The sequence below is a fragment of the Coffea arabica genome, chromosome 9e (assembly GCF_036785885.1).
Source record: "Coffea arabica cultivar ET-39 chromosome 9e, Coffea Arabica ET-39 HiFi, whole genome shotgun sequence".
Classification (NCBI taxonomy): Eukaryota; Viridiplantae; Streptophyta; class Magnoliopsida; order Gentianales; family Rubiaceae; genus Coffea; species Coffea arabica.
Window position 1 is genome coordinate 15,537,893 of NC_092327.1, and position 22,154 is coordinate 15,560,046.

Consider the following 22,154-nt stretch of genomic DNA (forward strand, 5'->3'; position numbering starts at 1 on the left):
GCTGGAGTTTTATAAGCCAAAATTTAATTGTTGAGTTCTCAACTTATTCATTCCTCAAACTCAGTGTTTTCTCTTCAGATAATTTGGTTTAGGTACTCGATTCTTTTCTGAAAATATTCTTGGGATGCTAATTATGGTATCCTTGTGACGGCCCCACCTCCCCCTAGGGCGTACCCCACGGGTCGGCGGGTCGCCTGCCCAACTCGCGGCAGGATTCGATTCCAAAAACGATAAAATAAATTTCACGCGAAAAGAAAATTCTATATACACTATTACATCAAGTCATACATACCACTAGTACCAGAAAGTAAACCCTAGAAAAGCTGATAACTATAACCACCACAACAAATATATACATCTTACTAGTCAACTTATAACAAGTACTAGGGCAAAATCAAGTATTCTAGAAACCAAAAGTCTATACACCTTCCCGAACTTTCCCCGCGTCGGCCCCTGCTAAGGAAAACAAATGGAATGGGGTAAGCTATATGCTTAGTGAATAATCGGGGGTAAAAACGTAAAATCACATCGAAATAAACATGTAACCCAAGATATTTCACATCAATAGATAGAAATGTAACATCACAATGGTAGGATACAGGTGGCTTCAAAACCAGTTCATTTCCTCGAACTTGAATGCATGTTGACATTCCGCCAACCAAAATACTCATCGTCCGTAGACTCCACTTAATTTTTCCCGTTCACCTTATCAACCCCCGCTGGCCAGTCAACAGCACACAGCAGCTCGAGCAAAATAAATCACTTAGCTTTAACAAAGAACGAAATCCCAAGGTTAGCATGGAACTATCTTTGACCAAGCCCCGGCTGGCTCGAATAGTCCGTCTACCCTTGGAACTGGGATGGAACCAATCCCTGAGATATCCAATCTCTCAATAGATGATATTTTTCAACAAAGTACTCACCCCAACAGCACATAGCACAAGGGGTTCAACTCAAGTCATGTAATCACCCTAACAGCACACAGCAAAAGGGTGATACTCAACACAAGGTATGTATTCTCATATATTAAATCAAAACAAAGGATGGGTTTAAGTAGAGTGAGATAAAGTACACCCTCACCTAAGTACCCATTTAACATATACAAGTCACCTTGACAATTTATCACATAAATAAACCCAATTACTCACTCAAAATAGTTAGCACGTAAATCAAGGCACTTTATACGGGTCCACCGACTTCGTCCGGTTCGTCACTGCCTGTGATACGAAATATGGGCCGCTTATGGGCTGCAAGAGATTGAATCTTTTAGTAATAGTTAGTAGTCTATTTTCTAGATTTCTAGTTTATTTGCTAGGAATAAATTCGGTCCAAGACCTCATGTTGAGTTGGATCCGATTTATAGAGTCTAGGCTCACTATAACTTAAGTTGGTTAAGTAGCTTTTGTGAGAACCCTGAAAATATATATATAAATATTAGTGCATATTTCATTTGCATTTATAATTCTTTGATAGATTTTAGCATAAAATCTAATTGTTTTTAAATACGTACGTAGAAATAAATTTTATGTGCAAAATAAAAGAATTGTGCTAAACTATTAAATTTCCTAGTTTAGTTACATTAAATTCATATTTCGAAGGTAAATTATTTCATTGATTTAACAATTAATTTCTTTGAATTCCGATAGTTAGTTTTAATCGTTAATAATGTTAAGTGTTAATAGGAACCTTAGCAATAAGATGAATTTGGTAAATTCTAGATAAAATCGATACAAGTATACTAAGTTCGCCTAGAACGTAAAAACCTTGAAATTATAAATATACATATATGTACGTGTTGCATGTACATTTTAGATCTTTAATAAACGTTGTTATTATCTGGTCTTAAATAAGTGTGCAAAAATAATTTGTTTTAGATTACAAATAATTCAATTGTGCAAGATAGTAGATTATTTGAATTTTTTGCCAAGTAAAGGTAATTTTTCTTGATGTTGAGTGTGCCATTGTTTTTATTTTAATTCTTTGGTTCCAATAACTAATTTTAAGTATTAACGACGATAGGTTAAAAAGGAAATTTTTCACGGTAAGACGACATTAATGAATTTTAGATAAATATTATACAAGTATGCGAAACATACTCAAGGCGTGAAATTTCGATAATTAAAGTCTTGCATGACTAGTGTATAATTAGGCTTTCAAATCACACTTGGGGATAATTTTTGGAGTTAAGTTAGAATGGAGAATTTAAGTAGAGGTTAGGAAGCAAAGTGGAAAGACAAAAATGCCCTTACAACCACAACATTTCCATGCATAACCAAACAATCCCTCTGACAGCATTTCAATCACCGCCCCAATCGGCCAATCACATTTTTACCAATTCTACACGCAACCATTTCATACACTCCAACTTCTCTCAAACCGCGACTCCATCTCCATTACAAAACCAGAACACAGCAACATTTCTGCTCCACTTCGCACCACCACACCCCACCTTCACCTGGCTAAGAAGACAGAGAGAGAGAGAGGTGAGAAACCAGCCATCCGAGAGCAAGAGTGCGAGAAAGCAAGCCGCAAAAATTTTCTTACTCTCGTTCTGACCGCGAGCTGAGGGCAGAAATCAGAGGACCACGCATGAAAGCAATCGATCCTGTACCTTCCCTTCTCCCCAGCCGTGGCCATTTGCAACCTCAACCAAGCTGCATTTCACCATCCCAGCCGCAACTCATCAAACCAGAACCAAACCTGTGCGAGAAGTCGAGAGGAAGGAAAGAGAATTTCCAGATTTTCGTGTGGGAGCTGAGTGTTTCTGAGGTAATCTCTGAGCCTAATTAAACTGATTAGAGGTTGATGGAACTAATTAGTGACATGCATGTTGAATTTTGGCCGTTGGTTGATGATCTAGAAAAGCAGAAAGAAATTTCTGAGGTGCGCATACCTACTTGGCTGAAACTGAGTTGGAAGTGCAGCCTTAATCTCACTCATTTGTGGTAATTTGAGCTCAGAAATATGATTATTTATCTTAGGACTAGAGGATTAAGCTTTGCATGTTGATTTTAAACCATCGGATGAGACATTAGAAAAAGAAAAAAATCTGATTGGATGGCTAAATGGTTCGGCCGAGAGATTAACAAGGTAATGCAGTTTCTAATCTGTCCAATTTTGATAACCTGAGGTTGAGATCATGACAAGTTAACTAAAAGGTGAAAGATTAAGTTGATTAGGGTGTTGCATGTGGAATCTAGACTCGGATGATGATGTTAAGGCATAGGAAAATTCTGTTTTGAAAAGAAAATAAAATGAAAACAGAAAGTTCTTCATGCATGTTCATCCGTGACTAGCTAGACAGATTTCTGGATTTTTGGGATGTTTGAAGCTGTTATTCGAATTCGATTTTGAACCAGAAATGTTAATTAGCTAGCCAAAGGTTCACATGACGAATTTGAGAATCTAAAACCATGTTTTAGCCAAGAAAAGTTGGATTTATAAAACCCTAAGTGCTGGAAAGGTATTGATGGCCGAGGGTTATGAACCAGAATTTTCAGTTTGTCTTTGGAAATTTTAATTGGTTTCTGGAAATTTATTTTATTTTTCCTTGGAATATAATGGTTTAGAAATACATAGGAGATGTAAATTTTAAGTTGTGTAAGTTGTTTAGCAATGAAATATTTGATATATTGAAAGATGGAACCAAAAATGTTGGTATATAAATGCTGGGATTTCTGTTGTGATAGCCGAAGGTTGAGTTGGAATCTCAGCTTGGTTTTGAAATTTTTCTTTGAAACATAATGGTTGGAAATGCCTGGAATATGTTGTTTTAGAGTTCTATAAGAAATGTATGGATGGTTTGAATAAAAACCTTATGGTGTTAAAAGAGAAAAAGGAGTTTTTCACAAGTGAAAAATGAGTTTTCAGATTTTCGGATTTCACTGACAGTCTCAGTAAAATGCTTATATCTTGGTGTAGGAAGATCCGTTTAAGGTGCTGTCAGTGGCGTTGGAAACTAGAATCATGGGTCTTTGTTCTGTAGAAATTTTATATTTTTCCTCCATGTGTACTGCTGTCCGTGACTCCTCAAAGTAGGCTGTCCTGCTTGAATATCCTGTTTCTTCATGAAACTGAATTTTGACTTGGATCGAATATTTAGCTTATTTGTGATTTGAATTCCTGATTGAATTGTGGTTGGAAGTGATTGATGGTTGTCAAGGGCTAATGATTGATGAAGCCCTTGGCCATTTGAATGATTTTATAAATATTAAAGGATGATGAACTTTAATTGCTGGAATTTCTTGGAGGCCTTACCTTCGTTTTGTTTTAGTTAAGATGTGATATGAGCTTGCCAAAACCAAGTGCTAATGATTGACGAAGCCTTGGTCATTCGTTTTATTCTTGATCAGAATTGAATCTGTTGAAACCTAGGGCAAATGATTGACGAAGCCCTAGTGAGATTTCTATTTGAAATGTGAGTTGGTCATATTGACAAATCTGAAATATTATGTGCTTGTAAATCGAAATCGTAAGGAATTCATTTTGGTCCTGTGAACTTGAGAAGTTTTTTTAAGCAAGCTATTTAAATATATCTTCACTCTAGTATGGTACGATAAAACTTAGCACTGAAGGTTAAAGTTAGAAATTTCGTGTAGGGATTTTCTAAACCTTGCCAACTCGAAATTTTCCTTTAGCTCAAACTAGCCTTGATAGTTATAGAAAATAATTTCTCTAGCTTTTGAAAACCCTAAGTCTTATTTTAATTCCTTTTCTTTCTTTAAGATTTGCCATTGGATAGTTGTCGGTAGGAAAAGTATCTCAAGGAAAACTATAAGAAACATTTCTTCTACTTTTGTCAAGTTTCAACCTAAGTAGATTCTTGAATTTACAATGGGAAAGTAAACTAGTAATATATTAGATAAACCTCGATGTGTATAAGCTTAAAAAACTGAATAGAAACTTATAGTTTCAAAATTTGGTATTCTAGGATATTGCGAGGACGCGGAATTCGATTCCCAATTTGACATCTGAACTTCACTTGTGGTGAGTGTCCCTGCTTGTTCTACGCCTACTTGATTAAAGTGCTTTCTTGACTTGATATGTGATAATTGGAAAATGGTTTCTGATCCATTGAAGTGGGCAGTGTGTACTTTATCGCACTAGCTCTTTCGAGTGGTGACTTGCTTGAAATATTTTCGTGAAATATCCTGCTTGCACTTGCTAAGCATTGAGTAGGGGAATGTACCACACCTGAGGGTGGGAGGGCCTCTTATCCTATCTCAAATGCTAAAACCTTGGAATACTTGCTAAGCACTGAGTCGGGGAATGCACCACACCTGAGGGTGGGAGGGCCTCTTATCCTATCTCAAGTACTAAATCACTAGGCAGGGGAATGTACCACACCTTAAGGGTGGGAGGGCCTCTTATCCTGACCTGGTAATTTCTTATTTTGTGACATCGTTGGGTGAATCCCTCGACTAGTTTATCCAGGGGGTATACTCGAGTACTACCGCTCTCTTTTATTTTGTCGTGTGGGCCCGGAGCTGGGGTATGATCGGTGGCCGGAGTTAAGTAAAATAAGGAGTTCTACATGGACCGTTAGTAGTGAGAGTTGACGGAGGGTCAACTACGGTAATTTCTGATCAAGCGCGGAGAATGGCTCCTGAGAGCCCTGTATCCTACCGTGTGCTATTATACGCTTTCCTAATTGTTGAATTTTAATACTCGTTACTTGCCTTATATGATTGCATGTTTTGGGCACCACTGAGCGTTAGCTCACCACACGATATTTGTTTTCCTTAACAGATTCTGGGAATCGAGAAACTTGAAGTCTATCTTATCGTTATGTAAATATTATTTCGAATCGTACTTGTATCTTTGTTTTGGGTTGTCACTTGAAGCTGGAAAAGTTCAAACCCTAAGTTTTGGCTTGTATGAATTTATTTGAGCTTGATGAGTTTGCTGTATGGTTTATAATGTATATTTTTAGGTTGTGTTGAACTAGTCGGAGATGTATTTAAGAGTGAACGGTTGGATGTTCATTGGCAATGTTATCTCTGAAGTTAATGTGATTTAATATTCCAGTCGTTTAAAGATTTGGCACGTCCGGATGACAAATTGTGTTTTGATTTTAAGTTATACGTGGATTAGTGGTCGGTTTGCTTGCGTGAGTCCCGGCGAGAGTTGGGCAGGCGACCCGCCAACTCTCTGGTTCGCCTTAGGGGGAAGTGGGGCCGCCACAGCTTTTATTGGGTTATGTTGGGCCAGCTTAAAGCCTTCATTGGATCGATTATAAGCTGACCATTAGATAGTGGATTTGAGTAGTGGAATCGGGCCAAAGGCCTAGCCTAGCCGAGTTAGGGCTTTCAAGTCACTTTAGGTTTTCAAGTTGTATGGCTATATATAGCCAAGGCAAGAGACCTTCATAGGCAGTTTTGAAGATCAATAAAATTGTGAGTTTTCACTTTTCTCTTTCCAAGAGAGCCTCTTTGAATATTTGAGAATCTTTCTCAAGTTATTCAAGTGAACTTATCAATCAAGTAACTCCTTGGTTGTGGCGTTCCTCTACCTATAGTTTGGTTCGCTAATTCATTAGGTAACGGGTTGAGATAATATCAATAGTGTTCGTTATCTCGGGGATTAGATTTGGGTCAAATTTCCGCTGCTAAACCGTTGGTGATTCGTTGTCTAGATCGCGTCAAGTGAGTATCACATCAGTTGGTAATCAGAGCTAGTCGACAACCACCAGGTTATATCCTTCTTTTCTTTTGTGTTTCGAGTCACATACTCTTGTTTCAAATCAGTTTGTGTGTCAATTCAAAAAAAAAAAAAAAAGTACTGTAGCGTCGTACTGTTCATCGCTACTGTAGCGATACTGTTTACCGTGCTACTGTAGCGATACTGTTCATCGCTACTGTAGCGCTGTTCATCCCAAAAAAACTATAACTTGTGTTTCTTTCTTATTTTGGTGTCTTGTTCTATTGTTCTTGAAGTTTTGTGTTGGTTTAGAGTCAAAAAAAAAAAATCCAGCCGCTAGGGTTTTGTGCCGTCGTTGTGTTCTTGTATCTTGTTTCTTGCATGCAATCTGTCTTGTCATCTCTTGCTACTGTTTTGACTAGATCTTAGTCTTTTCATTGTTTTGTTGAGTCGTTCTGGTTGTGTAAAGCAACCACCAAAAGAAAAAAAAAAAAGAAAAGAAACACATGCATGAGGCGAAAACAAAATTCTGGTTGCTAGTTGTTTCTTAATACCGAAGTGTTTTGAACAAGAGGGCTGGGAATATTGTTTTGTTTTGCATAAAAAGGCTGATTACAATAGTTCTTGAATTCTTGATAACCTTACCTTGCTTCTTGGAACTCTTGATACATATCTTGATAAGGGGGATTGATACTTGAAATCTTGAAACTAAACAAACCTCCATTCTTGATCTTGAGTTGCGGCTGACCTTTGTACAAACACCACACAAAAATCTTGTGTTTTGAAGGTGGGATTTGAAATTCAAAAGAAAGAAAAGCATTCTGGTTGAACAAAAAAAAAAAAAAAAGAAAGAAAGAAAGAGGAACCAGAGTTGGATCACAAGAAATAAGAAACCTTCTTGAAATAGGCAACCTTCTTGACAAAGGAAACCCAAACCGCCTTGGATTTGCCAGGGCAAACCCTAGCCACCACCAAAGCTGTCCACTTCAGACTTCCCTTGCTTGAATTGGGGAAACCAGCCGCCAACACCAAAACACCCATAACCCAAAATCACCCAAGAAACATTGAACCCAACTTCCAAAGAAAATTCGGCCGCATGCAAAAAGTGGGTAAAGTCCTTCTAGGATTCTAAATTTCCGCCATCTTGTTCTTGTGTCAATCGAACCTTGCATTCTGTCCACACCACAAATTGGTATCTTGAGTCATTTTTGCAGATTGCTAAAAGTGTCCAAAAGGAGTCCGTCCTGATCTAGTCTTAGAATCCTTGTCGAAGTCAAACTTCCCCAACATTTAAGTCACCCTTTTGCGGACTAAATCAGAAAAAAATTCTTGCTTGTATAATTGCTGTTTTGAGTCATCATTTAGTCTTCAAATTTCCAGATTCTCATACACCACTTTTGGGGACAAACTTGGTTGACGTTTGGTTGAACTACTTGAGGGAAATTTCTGATTTCTTCAAGGGGGCGATCAAGGGATTTGAAAGTGAATGGTGAGATCATTAGAGTGTTTTTAAACACTTGAGCAAAACACGAGAGTGAGTGAAACACGTAAGGGAGCGAGTGAGGACTGTTCTACTAATTTTTGTTGAGTTTTGCAGGTAATAAAAGTATGAGACAAACGAATGCTCAACTGGAGCTTCACCATCTTGTGCCTAAAGGAGTAAATACTGTGGCATTGCGTGAGATAACTGAGCAATTGGAAATCATCAAAGCTCAAAAAAATGATTGGTTTTATACACGTTGCCATATCAAGGATAAAGTTTGCAGCTTAGCCATTGATAAGGGTTGTGAAGTTAATCTCGCAAGTACTGTCTTGGTTGAGAAATTGAATCTTCCAACCATTGATCATCTTCGACCTTACAAGTTGCAAAGTGATAGTGGTGATATTTGGATTACTAAGCACACACTTGTTCCTTTTCGTATTGGTCAATACGTGGATGAGGTGTTGTGTGATGTGGTTCCCATTCAAGTGACGCATGTGCTGTTGGGACAATGGTGGATGTTTAATCGAGAAGTCAAATATGATGGATATACTAATAAGTATTCCTTCACATTTAATGGCCGTCGTACCAGGCTTGTGTCGCTTAACTCTAGGCAACTTTGTATTGATCTAGCATACATGAAGAGTGAGCATGAGCATTATAGTATGAAGAAAGAGCTGGAGGAGAGAATTGTGACTGAAGAGGTAAAATTCGAGGGAGTTGAAAAGGAGAAAGAGGTTGAGAATAATGAGGGGAAAAAGTCAGCTACTGAGCATGAAAAAGAGATTAAAAATTCTAAGAATAAGCTGATTGTGAGAAAGGATGTGAGATCATATGTTTTTTCTAACGATCTTGACTCTACTTTGTTTAGTGTTTCTACTTTTATGTAGGTTAAGCAAGGAAAAATTGAGTTGATATTGGCATGTTCTATGCCTAAATCCATTGGTGAATATCAAACTTTTCATGGAGTTTGCACCTTAAGTGTTGTCTCTCTTTGTCATCCACTGATGTTCAACGTCAACCATGAGCCTGATTTGCTTGTTGGGAGGAATAATGAAGTTTCAGAGGGAGTTTCTACACTTGAAACTTGTTATAAATTTCCTTCTTATTTTGTTGGTGACAATCCTTTCCTCATTGGTCCAAATTCTGATTCCTTACAACCTGGTTTTATTCTTCAATTTGAGGGTTCAAAAGCTACCTAGCTCGATCTTGTTCCATTTGTGCAAGATAGGCCATACCCACAACAACTTGCAATGAATTTTATAACTTTGCACAATCATGTCCGATACTTTTCTAACCTGATTGAGCATCACTATGAAGATCCTTATCTTGTGAATGTGAATGGTAAGCTGTCAAGTGATTTTATACCTACAAATTCTAATCGTGTGATTTATTGTGTAGGTCCAAATTCGACCATTCATGACACAATGCTGATTAGAGAGCTTTGGAGTGGTTGGAGTAAAGCCTTGAGTTTCCCATGGCGGATTGTGAGCATTTTCAAGCTAACCAAGAGACATGTGCAGCGAATTACAATAATCACGACGTATGCAAGTATCATCCATTCTAAGAGAGCCAATATGTGGAGATTTGAAGTTTCATACTGCCAACTCTTGTAGTACCATTCATTTCCAAACACGATTTGAGGACAAATCTTTTTTTAAGAGGAGGGGAATGATACGAAATATGGGCCGCTTATGGGCCATGTTTTGGGCTGCAAGAGATTGAATCTTTTAGTAATAGTTAGTAGTTTATTTTCTAGATTTCTATTTTATTTGCTAGGAATAAATTCGGTCCAAGACCTCATGTTGAGTTGGATCCGATTTATAGAGTCTAGGCTCACTATAACTTAAGTTGGTTAATTAGCTTTTATTGGGTTATGTTGGGCCAGCTTAAAGCCTTCATTGGATCGATTATAAGCTGACCATTAGATAGTGGATTTGAGTTGTGGAATCGGGCCAAAGGCCTAGCCTAGCCGAGTTAGGGTTTTCAAGTCACTTTAGGTTTTCAAGTTGTATGGCTATATATAGCCAAGGCAAGAGACCTTCATAGCCAGTTTTGAAGATCAATAAAATTGTGAGTTTTCACTTTTCTCTTTCCAAGAGAGCCTCTTTGAATATTTGAGAATCTTTCTCAAGTTATTCAAGTGAACTTATCAATCAAGTAACTCCTTGGTTGTGGCGTTCCTCTACCTATAGTTTGGTTCGCTAATTCATTAGGTAACGGGTTGAGATAATATCAATAGTGTTCGTTATCTCGGGGATTAGATTTGGGTCAAATTTCCGCTGCTAAACCGTTGGTGATTCGTTGTCTAGATCGCGTCAAGTGAGTATCACATCAGCCTGTGACAGAAGATTATACTCAACCATCAGTCAAACAGCTATCACAAATGGATATAAGGACTAAAACGGCCAAAACGGCAAAAACGGCCAAGAAATACATGTGCGCGGAAATGAAAATGGTATGAAAATGGGTTACACGGTTTTGACCATAACTAGAGTTGTGGTTATCGGATCAAGGTGTACCAGGTAGCGTCTCGAAGCTAAGACAAAGGGTTACAACTTTCATGAAAACAACTCAACCCGGTTTTCAATAGATCTAGGTCAAATTTACCGATTACAGAATCAGAACTCCAAAGACTGGTTTATACCTCTAATGAAAATTTGGCGGCATGCCCCTTGTGTTTTACTATTTTCCAGTCATTTATGGCTTCATTATTTTCCTCAAATCAGCCCCAATGTCATACATAGGTAATGCTACCACAATAGCCCTTCAACTAGGCTCAAAATAATCCAATTACAACACAAGTCGTAATAAGGCAACCGGAAATCAAGTTTAAAGGCAAATAGTTAAATGGCAGATTTGATGTCTCTTGGAATTTCGGCCATAACTAAAGTTACGCCTATCGGTTTGGGGTAAACTTTATACCATTTCGAAGCTAAGACAGAGAACTACAAGTCTTATGAATACATCAATAACCAATTTGTGCGTTTTCAATATCAAAATGTGCAATCACCGAGAAGACAGAAAACTGTCCACAAAACAGGGCATTTGGCAGTTAGGGGTATTTCTGTTATTTCATAAGCTACAGTGGTTCAATTGATCTGAAATTTTGTAGGAAGCTATATAACATCATTTCCTACAACTTTCATGTTTTTACCTAAGCCTAATTAGGCCTCTAACATGGAAGAATTAAATAGGTCAGAAGCTAAACAGGTTAGTTTCAATTTCTAGAATTTGAACTTTTCCTCTAGAATTTCACATCCAATAAGCATTCAATCATCAAAACCAACAACTACTAACTCTATAACATCCATTACTAGATAAATAACCATAATCAAGGTTGAAAATGTAAACCCTAGCTGCATACTCCAACATCTCATTTCAAACTAACAAATTTACTGTCATAAGGCAAGATTAAGAGCTTCTATCTAAACTTTAACAAGATTAAATGCAAGAAAAGAATAGGAAACCATAATATCTCACCAAGGCTTCTTGCAAGAGAGAATCACAACCTTTTCCTCCAAAGTTTCAGCACACAAAGCTTCTTAAATGGTGGCTGAAATGAAGCTTCAAGAAGGTTAAGATGATAGGAATTCATTTGGGTCAAAATTGGACAAGTGTCACCTTTTGATTGGAAGTCAATTTTTTTCTTTTCTCTCTTGTTTTTAGTCCAAAATTTCAGCTACATTAAGAAGATATTTAGGTATGATTTTGGTCAATTAATAACAAGGAGATTAAGGTAATAAAGTAATGTTCAAGTGGTGTACTCACTCGATAACAAACGGTACACTTCGGTTCACACCGTTTTTCCTTAATTCGCGTATACTAGGGTTTTAACTTATAATTTACTAACTTATTATTATTACTTCTAATCACACACATTTTCTTATCCAAAACTCACTCTTAACCACCAAATTTAGTACACACTCCACACCGATTAATCACACTATCAAAAGACGTAAAAATCCTAGTTTACCTTAACGATGAAAGTAAAGGGAAAACCCTTGGTTCTATGATTAATTGTAACTATTGAGAAAGTGAATGAGTAGTAAAGCTATTGTAAAATAATGGATTCCAAATAAAAGGGAATTTTTAAGAAAATATGAGGGATTTTAAAAGTCCTCACAATCACACTACCAAAATGCACACAAAAACACACACCAAAACCCTAGTATGCACAAAATCCCTAACTTATGCCCTTCCTTTAGAAAATAATAACTTGAGTTATAAATATCAAAAATTCATACAACTTGGCTTGTTAAAAACTAGACTTCAAATACTAAGAATCTTTAGAAGACACCTCAAAGAGATTTTGTGACAGCCCCACCTCCCCCTAAGGCGAACCAAAGGGTTCGGCGGACCGCCAGCCCAGCTCTCGCCGGGACTCAGTCGATCACTTCCATCCTCGAGCAAAAACCAGATCCAGCCCGTACAAAAAATATGGCAATGATCCAAAAACTTAAACGACTTATATACATTACCATCTCAAAAGAAGTACAACCGTCGAATATACAAAGGTTCCAAATCCACCATACAACCAGCCCGTGCCAAGCACTAGGGCGAGAACCATTACAATAAAAAAATCAAAAGCTAGACCAGCTAGTCTATACAGATCTCTCGTCCTTGCGTGCCTTCCCCTGTTAAGGAAAACAAAACTAAATGGATGAGCTAAAAGCTCAGTGAGGTTCCGAACACATAATAAAACAATCAATCCAATACACTAACATGGCATATCACTACTTCACGAAACATTTACAATGGAAAGCGATAAAACATTCATGAAAAGGATACGGCTCACAGGGAGCAATTCATTCGATCATTTCATTCACCCTCTCCTGGACATTGTCCAGGCTCCACTAACCTCCACCAACCTACAAAGGTAATACTCGAGTATACCAAAACGTTCACCCAGGTCACCATATCGCCCGACCGAGTCTGCTTCTGGCTCGAGTCGATCGGTAACAAGGGGCAGTGGCCAGTTCAGCCAAAAGGCTTACATTCATGCGCAACTAGCATTTCAATTATTAAATCCTTGAAAATTGCACAGTTATTTAGGTCGAGTGCGATAAAGTACACCCTCGCCTAGAAAGCTCGTTTTGGAAATCATTAAAAGCACTTAACACGTTATCAATCAATAATACAAGTTATGAAGTCAAGAAGCATTTAACAAACAAGGAACACTCACCTAACTATGCAAAATAACGTACAAAATATCCTTCTGGATAGTATCCTTAATCACCGAGAAAACCTAAGATTCAACGAGAAAGAATATAGCACAACCAATTAGGTGAAATCGAAGAAACCCAATAAAGAATGAGTAAAAAGCATAAAAATTACTTTAAAGCGAAACGGGGCATTTGGACTGATGGACGGAAATATCTAGGGTTTCAAAAACCAAACACAAAACTAAACTAAAAAGGGTTATAAAATTTTGCGGCAAAAAGCACTTGGACCAAAGACAAGTCGGAATCCAACTAGCCTTCAAGTAAAATTTCGGCAGCAAATCCCTTGTGTTTACCTATTTTCCAGCCATTAATGGCTTTATATTTCCTCAAATCAGTCCCAACATCTCATACAAATAATTTCATCTCCAAAAGCCGTTCACTAGGCTTAAAGTCATTCAAGTACGGAGGTTAGCTAGGAAAATGACCGGAAATGAAAGTCAAACCCTAAAAGAAGCACAATAAGACTCAATTACAAGTCATAAACCAAGGCCAAATACTACCGAAAGAGAGTTCCATAAGCATAGATAAGCATTAAAGGAAACCAGAAAAATCCGGAAAAGATTTAGCTTTAACCCTGAAAAAAAACAGTTTTTGACATCATTTTACGGTAATGGCACCAAAGGCACAACGAGTATCGGATGAAGGTGTAAGACCCACCGTTTCGAAAATAAGAGATAGGGCTACAATGTTACAGAAGGAAACTCTGTCCAGTTTCGAGTATAACAAGGTTAAAAATGCAAGATACTACACCAGAACCGGAAAAACAGATTCACAAAACGCACTCTGGTGTAAACATCATAAAACAGGCTACCAAAGTCCAAATCCATAAATTCCAAATCCAGCTGAAATCTAAGGAACAGGGCTACATTTCATCAGAAGACCTCAACAACCAATTCGGAAGAATTATCAACCAAAATAACCCATTACAGACGCACTTCTCAATTTCGGGTAAAACCAGGACAGCAAGGGTAATTTCGACGTTTCTCAAGTTACACAACTCCGATTGACCTGAAATTTTTCAGGAACCTCTAAAATATCATTCCCTAAAATGTTCATGTTTTATGCCAAGGCCAATTCGGCCTCTAACTAGGAGCTACAAAACCGGGCAGAATGTTCTTCATAAAAACCCTAACTTGTCAATTTTTCTACCAAACAGAAATTGGTTGTAATTACCCAATTTTTCCACCTCCTAGAGTCATTATATACCATTTCCAATCATCATAGATAGCCACACAAGCATGTTCCTATTAAAACAGAAAATCACCAATAAATAAAAAACTTCACTAATTCAACCACAAATCATGATGTAATCCATAATATTGCATCTTCTACCACCACTAATCATGATTTAAGCATCAATAAAGGGAGGAGGGTGGTTCTTCACAACTCACCTTAGAAAAAAGAGAGAGAGAGCAATAGGTCTTCTTAGCTTTCCAAATAACTCCACAAATCAACTCACTAACACTAATTGAAGAGGTTTTATGGAGAAATTGCAAGTTTCAATGGTTGGTTGGATGGATTTGAGCTAAATGGAAGCAAAACTTGAAGAGTTTCTTTCTTTCTTTTTGAGAGAGAGAGTCGGCCAAAGAGGAGAGAAAAATGGTGAATTTTTGGTTAATTTTGTGATTTATTTGGTCAATGGTAAGAAAAGGAATAGTAGTCTTACAAGTCACTCCAATCAAATGGTGACACTTGTCACCTCATTTAATGCTTGCCTAACTTTTGTCTCCCTCATACCAATCCACTTAGCATCCTCTACTTATCTCTTAACACCCGGTAAATTAATTCCAGTATCCAACACTTAACCTAGTTGGCCGAATTTTTCCGAACTTTTCGCACTAGTGGGTCCCACGTCCGGTACACGCTCTTAATTTCTCAAAAACTATTCGATACTAGAAAATCATCTAAAAACTATAGTTACTCATAAAAATTATTTTCCCAATTTTTCAAATAAATAAAATGTGGAAAAACGTGCAATTAAAAGAAAAAAATAAAACCTAGTACTTAAAAACAAATTACGGGCTCTCACAGATTTAGTTCATAAGTTGGTCCAAATTGAACCATAAGCTACTACAACATTCCTATGTTTACTTGTGCAAGGCAGAATTTTCAGCCAAATTTACCAATTTTCTGGAATTTCTAGGGATTGAATCAAACTCTGAATTTGATACAGTAGGAAGCTTTATGAGTCTAGTTTTAAATAGAATAAACGAAACTCAATTCTGACTTTCCTGTACGAAGTTATAGCCAATTTCCCAAAGCTGCGCAGAGTCTCCTGCGAAAATTTCAAGATTTTCTAATAACTTGAGAATATGAAACTTTTCTTAACAAAATTCACTTCCTTGGCTCAAATTCAACCATTAAAGCAACCATGAATCAAAGGCAAGTGAGTTCACATAAGGGTTATAAAGACAAGTGAATTTTCGGGGTCTTACAATCCTCTCTGCACTTTTTCTGCTTTCTTTGCTGGATAAAAGCACACAGCTTTTGTTTCTCAACGGCATGTATTGCTATTGATATCTCATTGTATGTAGTTACCCTTGATGAGCCTGTGGGGGAACTGATTAAAATGTTCCTAATTCTTGGCAGTGCATTTAAGATGTGTATCTACTATAAATATGGAGATAACATAATAAGTATGCTTTAGGTGGGCGTTTAACGAGTATCTTTGTAGCCATAAAGAACCCTACAGACGTGAAAGCTCCAGTAGATTGTTTTAAGGATTAAAAACTAATGCTTCTTTTGAGGCCTGGCCTCCTCAAAATTGTGGTTTTCATTTTCCTTATAATGATGAATATTGAGATCACCATTCTGTGTCCATCAAGTTGCCACTTGCAACTCTGTATGCGCTTGATTTCGTTATGACTTGGTGGTTGAAGAAGCGCTGAGCTTCCCCGGACCGAGCTGACCTGATGAGCTCGGTGTGCTGATGGGAGGAGCGTGTTCCAACCCTACAAGACAAACGAGAAGAGCTCTCTAGGGTGACTGACAGGGGAGCCCCGAGGTGGTCCCCGAGGGCACTCCGACGGTCAAGTTAGCTTTCCGGTGATTGAAATTCACAAGGAATAAAACAGTCGGGGGTAATTTGCCAATAGTGAGCGTACCTTGTGTAGTGGATGTGCATTACCATTTATACCTGCTGGTAAGTCCGACCTCCGTACGTTTCGGGACCTACCCAGAATAGTCTCAATCCCGCGCCGAGGGGGATATTTCCCGCCCTCTGCGGGATTGTTCTCTGGAACCCTCCGGAGCCCTAGCGGCGGTGTGCCTCAGGATGGTGGCCATGGGCCTGAGGTCCGAGCCCAGCTCTGGCCTTCCTGGGCTGCCACGTGTCTCGGCCCAGGACGGGGCCTCTGCAGTGGTGAATGTCTGTGATCTCACTTTTTTACTTTTGCATCCAAGGATAGTTTGCAAAGGACTCTGCATGCATTTGAATTACTTCCTATTTTAAAATGGGGCAGTTGCACGGGTGCTTTTGCACCATTGGTTGAATATATCATGATAAGCGATGTTTATTTTTTTTTACTATCGAAATGCTAAACCAACTTAATGCCTTAGTTTTTAGGTTGTAATGGACTTAGCAAATTTGTTGATTACATAATCATGTAATACACAATCACCACCCTAGTTTGTCAGATCCATATTCTTACTTGTTTCATTGGGCTATTTTTGCTCTAGCTGATTTTTCCAACCTGTTCTTAATTTTCTATTGTATACTGGAGACACTCTATTTGGGAGAGGGAACGTATTCGATATACCAGGAACCAGCTGCTGCAGTTGAGAGCAGTATTCTTTCCACATTGTTCCTTTGTTTTATTCTCAGTAATAAATATTCGGTTGAAGTTTGTAATATTTCAAAGTGTTGTCAATGGTGAAATAGGTTTTACATTAAATACATCTTGTGTATTTAAGATGAGTATTGATCATTTGTCCCAGTATCAATCTTGATACTTGTGAAAAGTGTATGATACAACTCAGTCACTTTCAGGTGAAGTGGTATATAATTTATGTTGTTTGTTGTACACTTGAATAGGAGTAGATGATTTTTGATTTTTTTTTTGGTAGCTAGAGTAGATAGTAACTATTCTGTCCACTGCTCTGGGGAAGCAAGGAATTTTCTATTTCACTAAATCCAACCCCTTGATATGCGTAGGAAAAAACATAGTTCAGAAAATTTGTGCTTTTATTTATCTGGCAGATTATCTGGAAGCAAAGAATTTTCTATTTCACTAAATCCAACCCCTTGATATGGGTAGGAAGAAGCATAGTTCAGAAAATTTGTTCTTTTATTTATCTGGCAGATTATCCACCAGACTAGCACATCTGTTTTTTACTTGATTGTGATTCATGGTTAAGAATCAAGACTTTTTTCTTTTGATATTGAACTTCTTCATGTGGACTGTCTTGGACTGTGAAAATGTGTGTAGCTAGCCACCCGAAAAGGATGATTTCTGAAACTTCTGTTAAAGCTTTGTATGTATCTAATTGGGCTATTTATCTTGTGGGTGGTCAACATTGCAGAAAACATTCTGAAAGTCAAAAAAAAAAAAAATGTTGAAGCTGAATTTTTTGGTGAAGATCCAAGTTGGTGTCACGTGGGAATCCTCTTGTCCTGTTAGTGCCTTGGTTCTTTTCGTAAACTCTTGTAGCTGTATTTTTGTTAGATGTTCTTGTCATCTCTTAAGCTCTGTGTCTTTGGAGCAGAAAGAATTAGCAGAAGCCAATTATGCAAAACTTGAAGATAATACATTGTTTAAAGATGGTCAGTATGAAGAGGCATTGTCTAAGTATGATATTGCTTTACCAGCTGTGTCTAGTTTACCCAAATTTGTTGAACTACGGTCAATATGCCATGCAAATCATGCTGCATCTTAAATAAACTGGTAAGCTTTCATCTTGCTGAGTCGATACATGGTAAAATTTAACTTTTTGCATGCATTTCTTGAAAAGTTGCTCTTTGACTTTCTCTATCTCTATGGTCTGAAATGCATTCTTGAACGTTGTAATTGATTAGTATGGGTTGATCTTGCGTATCATTTGGCCGAGTAGTAAAACATAAAGATCCTGTTATGGAAAACTCTCTCTCTCTCTCTCTCTCTCTCTCCGTGAGAGCATTAGACAGAACTCGAGGCAAATTCTAAAAATAGTATTGTAATAAAACATGTACATAGTTCATGTCAGAAACAAAGACTTTTTTATTTTAGTTAAGAAGACAAGTGGATATTATTGCGACTGCATTGTCATGAAAATTATGAATGTTTAATTTATTCTTTTTTCATGGTTAGAGGTTTCCTTGAAGTTTCTTGACTAGTGTACATTGTTATCTAGACATGGTCACATGAAGGCTGAATTTGAGTTATTATAAAGGAGATATGTTGGCTCTGATAGTGATAAGCAGCTAATTCTCATTTTGTGTACACCTTTTCTTGCCAGAGCTAAATAGACCTCTCTTTCATTATTGTTCCAATTACGTCGGATAGCTGATAGATTTGAATCTTGACAAGTAGGAAATTTGGCCATGGTAACCGGTTGTGCCTTAATCTGTATGTAATCTCCTTAATGTGTCAATGGCGAACATGGAAGAATGTCTGTTAGCTATGTTCAAATAAGGTTCCTCGAAGATCTATTTTCATCAATCTGGGCTGTATCCCTTTTAATTTGATTTGAACCATCAAAGTTGGATATCAATTCTTCAGCTCATAGGGGCAGATAAGATGTGCTTATCCGTTATCTTTGGAGAAGTTAAGGTACTTATCTTAGTATTTAAAATTTTTCCTAATACTATAATTTGTTGTCCGTTAAAGTATTCTTTTCCCATTCTTTTCCCTTAGTTGATGTTACAGGAGCCTCCATCATCTATTGCTAAAACCTGTTGGCCGATTGGCAAATAACTCCTAATGTGATATCATTACTTATATGCATTGTTATACATATGTCATGCATTGGTAAGTTTTTGACTAGATTTTGATGAAGTTCTAATTGGTGGTTTTTTTTTACAGAAAAAATACGATGATGCTATTAAAGAATGCACAAAAGCATTGGAGCTAAACCTTAACTACATAAGCATTTTGCTAAGAAGAGAAGAGGCATATGAAAAGTTGTAACAATTTGAAGAGACTATAGCAGGTATGTCGGTGTAAGAATTTGAATATTTTACTGTCATTGGGCAGCTGCTGGCAACTTCTAGCACAAACTTGTGCTTATAAGAAGACTAATCTATGATTGGTGGTGGCTTTATATGTGTAATGTGTGAGGCCCCAGTCCGTTCGTAAGCTGATGTGAGGGTTATTCGTTAATCGGTGGGGTGGTTTCGGGTTTTTATCGCCCGCCTTTTCTACATTTTTCTTTATTGGAAATTTCCCCAGATAATTTTTCTGAGTAAATATAGGTTTTAGATGAGTTTTCAAGTATCGGTTAGGTTTTGAGAAATTAAGAACGTATATCGGACGTGGGACCCACTAGTGCGAAAAGTTCGGAAAAATTCGGCCAATAAGGTTAAGTTTCGGATACTGTGTAAAATTTATCGGGTGTTAAGAGATAAGTAGAGGTTGTGATGTGATTGTTGAGAGAGAGAATAAAAGGATAGAGATGCTTTAAATAGAGTGACAAGTGTCACTATCTCATTGGTTGGACTTGTTAGACAATTATTGACTTTTTTGACTTTTTTACCATTTAGTTAAATATCTCACAAAAAAATTACAAAAATTCACTCTTTTCTTCTCCTCCATGGCCGGCTCTCTCATGAGCAAAGAAGAAAGAAAACTCTTCCCATTTCTAGCTTCCATCTAGCTCAAATCTTCCAAAACAATCACATAAACTTGGTTCTACTCCATAAAATCTCTTCATTAGGTGATAGTTAGTAGTTTGGTGAAGTGTTTGGAGAAGCTAAGGTGTCAAGCAACTCTCTCTCTCTTGTTTTACTAGGTGAGTAGTGAATGAACCTTCTCCTTTATCTAATGAAGCTTAATTGATGCCTAGTGATAGTTCAAGTGATGACTTTTGTGGTTTATTTCTTGTTTTTGGATGAATTGATGAAGTTTTCAATTTATTGATGAATTTTCTGGTTTAATTGTGATCATGATGTTGTGGTTATCTATGATGGTTGGAATTGATGGCTAATAACTCTAGTAGGTGTAAATGATTGATAATTGCAATCAATTTCTGTTTTGGAAGAAATTCTGGAAAATTAGGGTTCTTGGTTCTTCATTCTGTCCGAAATTTTTGGTCCTAGATAGAGGCCAATTTGGCCTTTTCTTAAAACATGAAAGTTGTAGGTATTGATGTTTTTGTGGTGTCTGTAAAATTACAGGTCATTTGGAGTAGTGTAGAGTGAGATATGTCAATTTTACTGTTGCTGTTCTGGGTTGATCAGAATGTGTGAACTGCGTTTGAACTCGTCTGTTTTGACTGGAATTGCTTTCGATTTGGATGTTGAGGTCTTCTGATGAAATGTAGCCCTGTGTCTAAGCTTTCGAATGGCTTTGGAATTTCTGGATTTGGACTTGTGTAGGCTGAGTTATGATGTTTGTACTAGGATACGGTTTGTGAACCTGTTTTGCGATTCTGGTATAGTGTCTTGCATTTTTGACCTTGTTATCTTCAAAACTGGACAAAGTTGCCTTCTTCAACATTGTAGCCCCTTACGTCCTGAATATTTCTGTAAAGTTTCAAGTCAAACGGAGTAGGGTATTATGAGTGATAGACAGAACACTCAGGCCTGTTTTAGACATTAGTTTGGGTACGTTTTGCATTTCAGCTTCTGACCGTGGGGGTTTTCATTTTGATCCTGTACGATCTGGATTTTGATTCCTTCATAATAAATATATTTCTTGGTCACAGCTTCGAAACGCTATAAAGTGCGTCAAAATCCGAGTCCCGTAGCTCGAGTTATGATCGAAATAAGAATGCATGTCAGAACTGTTTTATATCCGGACAGTTTATGACTGGAGCTTCGGCTTCACGTTTGACTAGGTTACAAGCTGTTTGGGCTTGCGACCAAAACACCAAACTTATAGCCCTATATCAGAGATTTCTAACTCCCTTGGAATTTCATGAATCGGATTTATAAAACCTGAGATATAGCCGAGCAAATAAGGCCTGCCCGTGAAAATGACCATTTTCTGGTCAGATCTGTTTTGGTCCTGATGACCAACTTCCGTTCCAAATTTGGATTGCCGACCTTCATGAAAGTTGTTCCATCTGGAATGAACTAGCTAACTGCCAATTTTCACCTCTTTTGCCCATGTGTAGCATAGAAAACAGTTTGCACTCAAAACTGACCATTTGTGCATTGGCCAGATTTCGTAAGTGATTATGTTTGGTTCATTTGGGACTGAAGCCTCCAGTTTTAGTTCTGGATGTCTTCATAACAGTTGTTTTTCATCCTGTAAGCTTCGATATGGCATCTCATACGCCTTAATCCGATATTCGTAGCTCAACTTATGATTAAAATAGAAACGAGTGTCAAATCTGCCGTTTCCGCTAACGGCCGTTTCCGTTTCCGTCCGTCATATGTACGTGCGCGCGTGCCGTTTTTGCCGTTTTGTTTGTTTGAGGCACGATAGTAGCCGTTTACGATATTATGTGACACAATCTCCTATTTCAGACGGTGGTGAGCTGGGCGGATCTGGTGGGGTCCACTACTAGCTGATCATTTCGATCCGACTTCGTACTTTTGCTATTTCCGTTTTGAGTAAGTATTCAGGCAAGTTTGGTGTGTTTTCTTTGCTATGTGTTTGAGATGTGTGAAAAGGGTACTTAGGCGAGGGTGTACTTTATCGCACTCGACCTAAACCCTAATTTGAATGTAT

The 22,154-nt window shown here is 37.7% G+C and overlaps 1 non-coding gene and 1 pseudogene across 1 annotated transcript; both read left to right on the forward strand.

The window, feature by feature from the left end:
• The window catches only part of LOC140014614 (uncharacterized), a 48,779-nt pseudogene that overhangs the window by 1,558 nt on the left and 25,067 nt on the right, over positions 1-22,154 (forward strand).
• LOC113720316 (small nucleolar RNA snoR103) lies at positions 15,937-16,042 on the forward strand. Its single transcript, XR_003455272.1, has one exon. It is a non-coding gene; the product is annotated as a small nucleolar RNA snoR103 (small nucleolar RNA).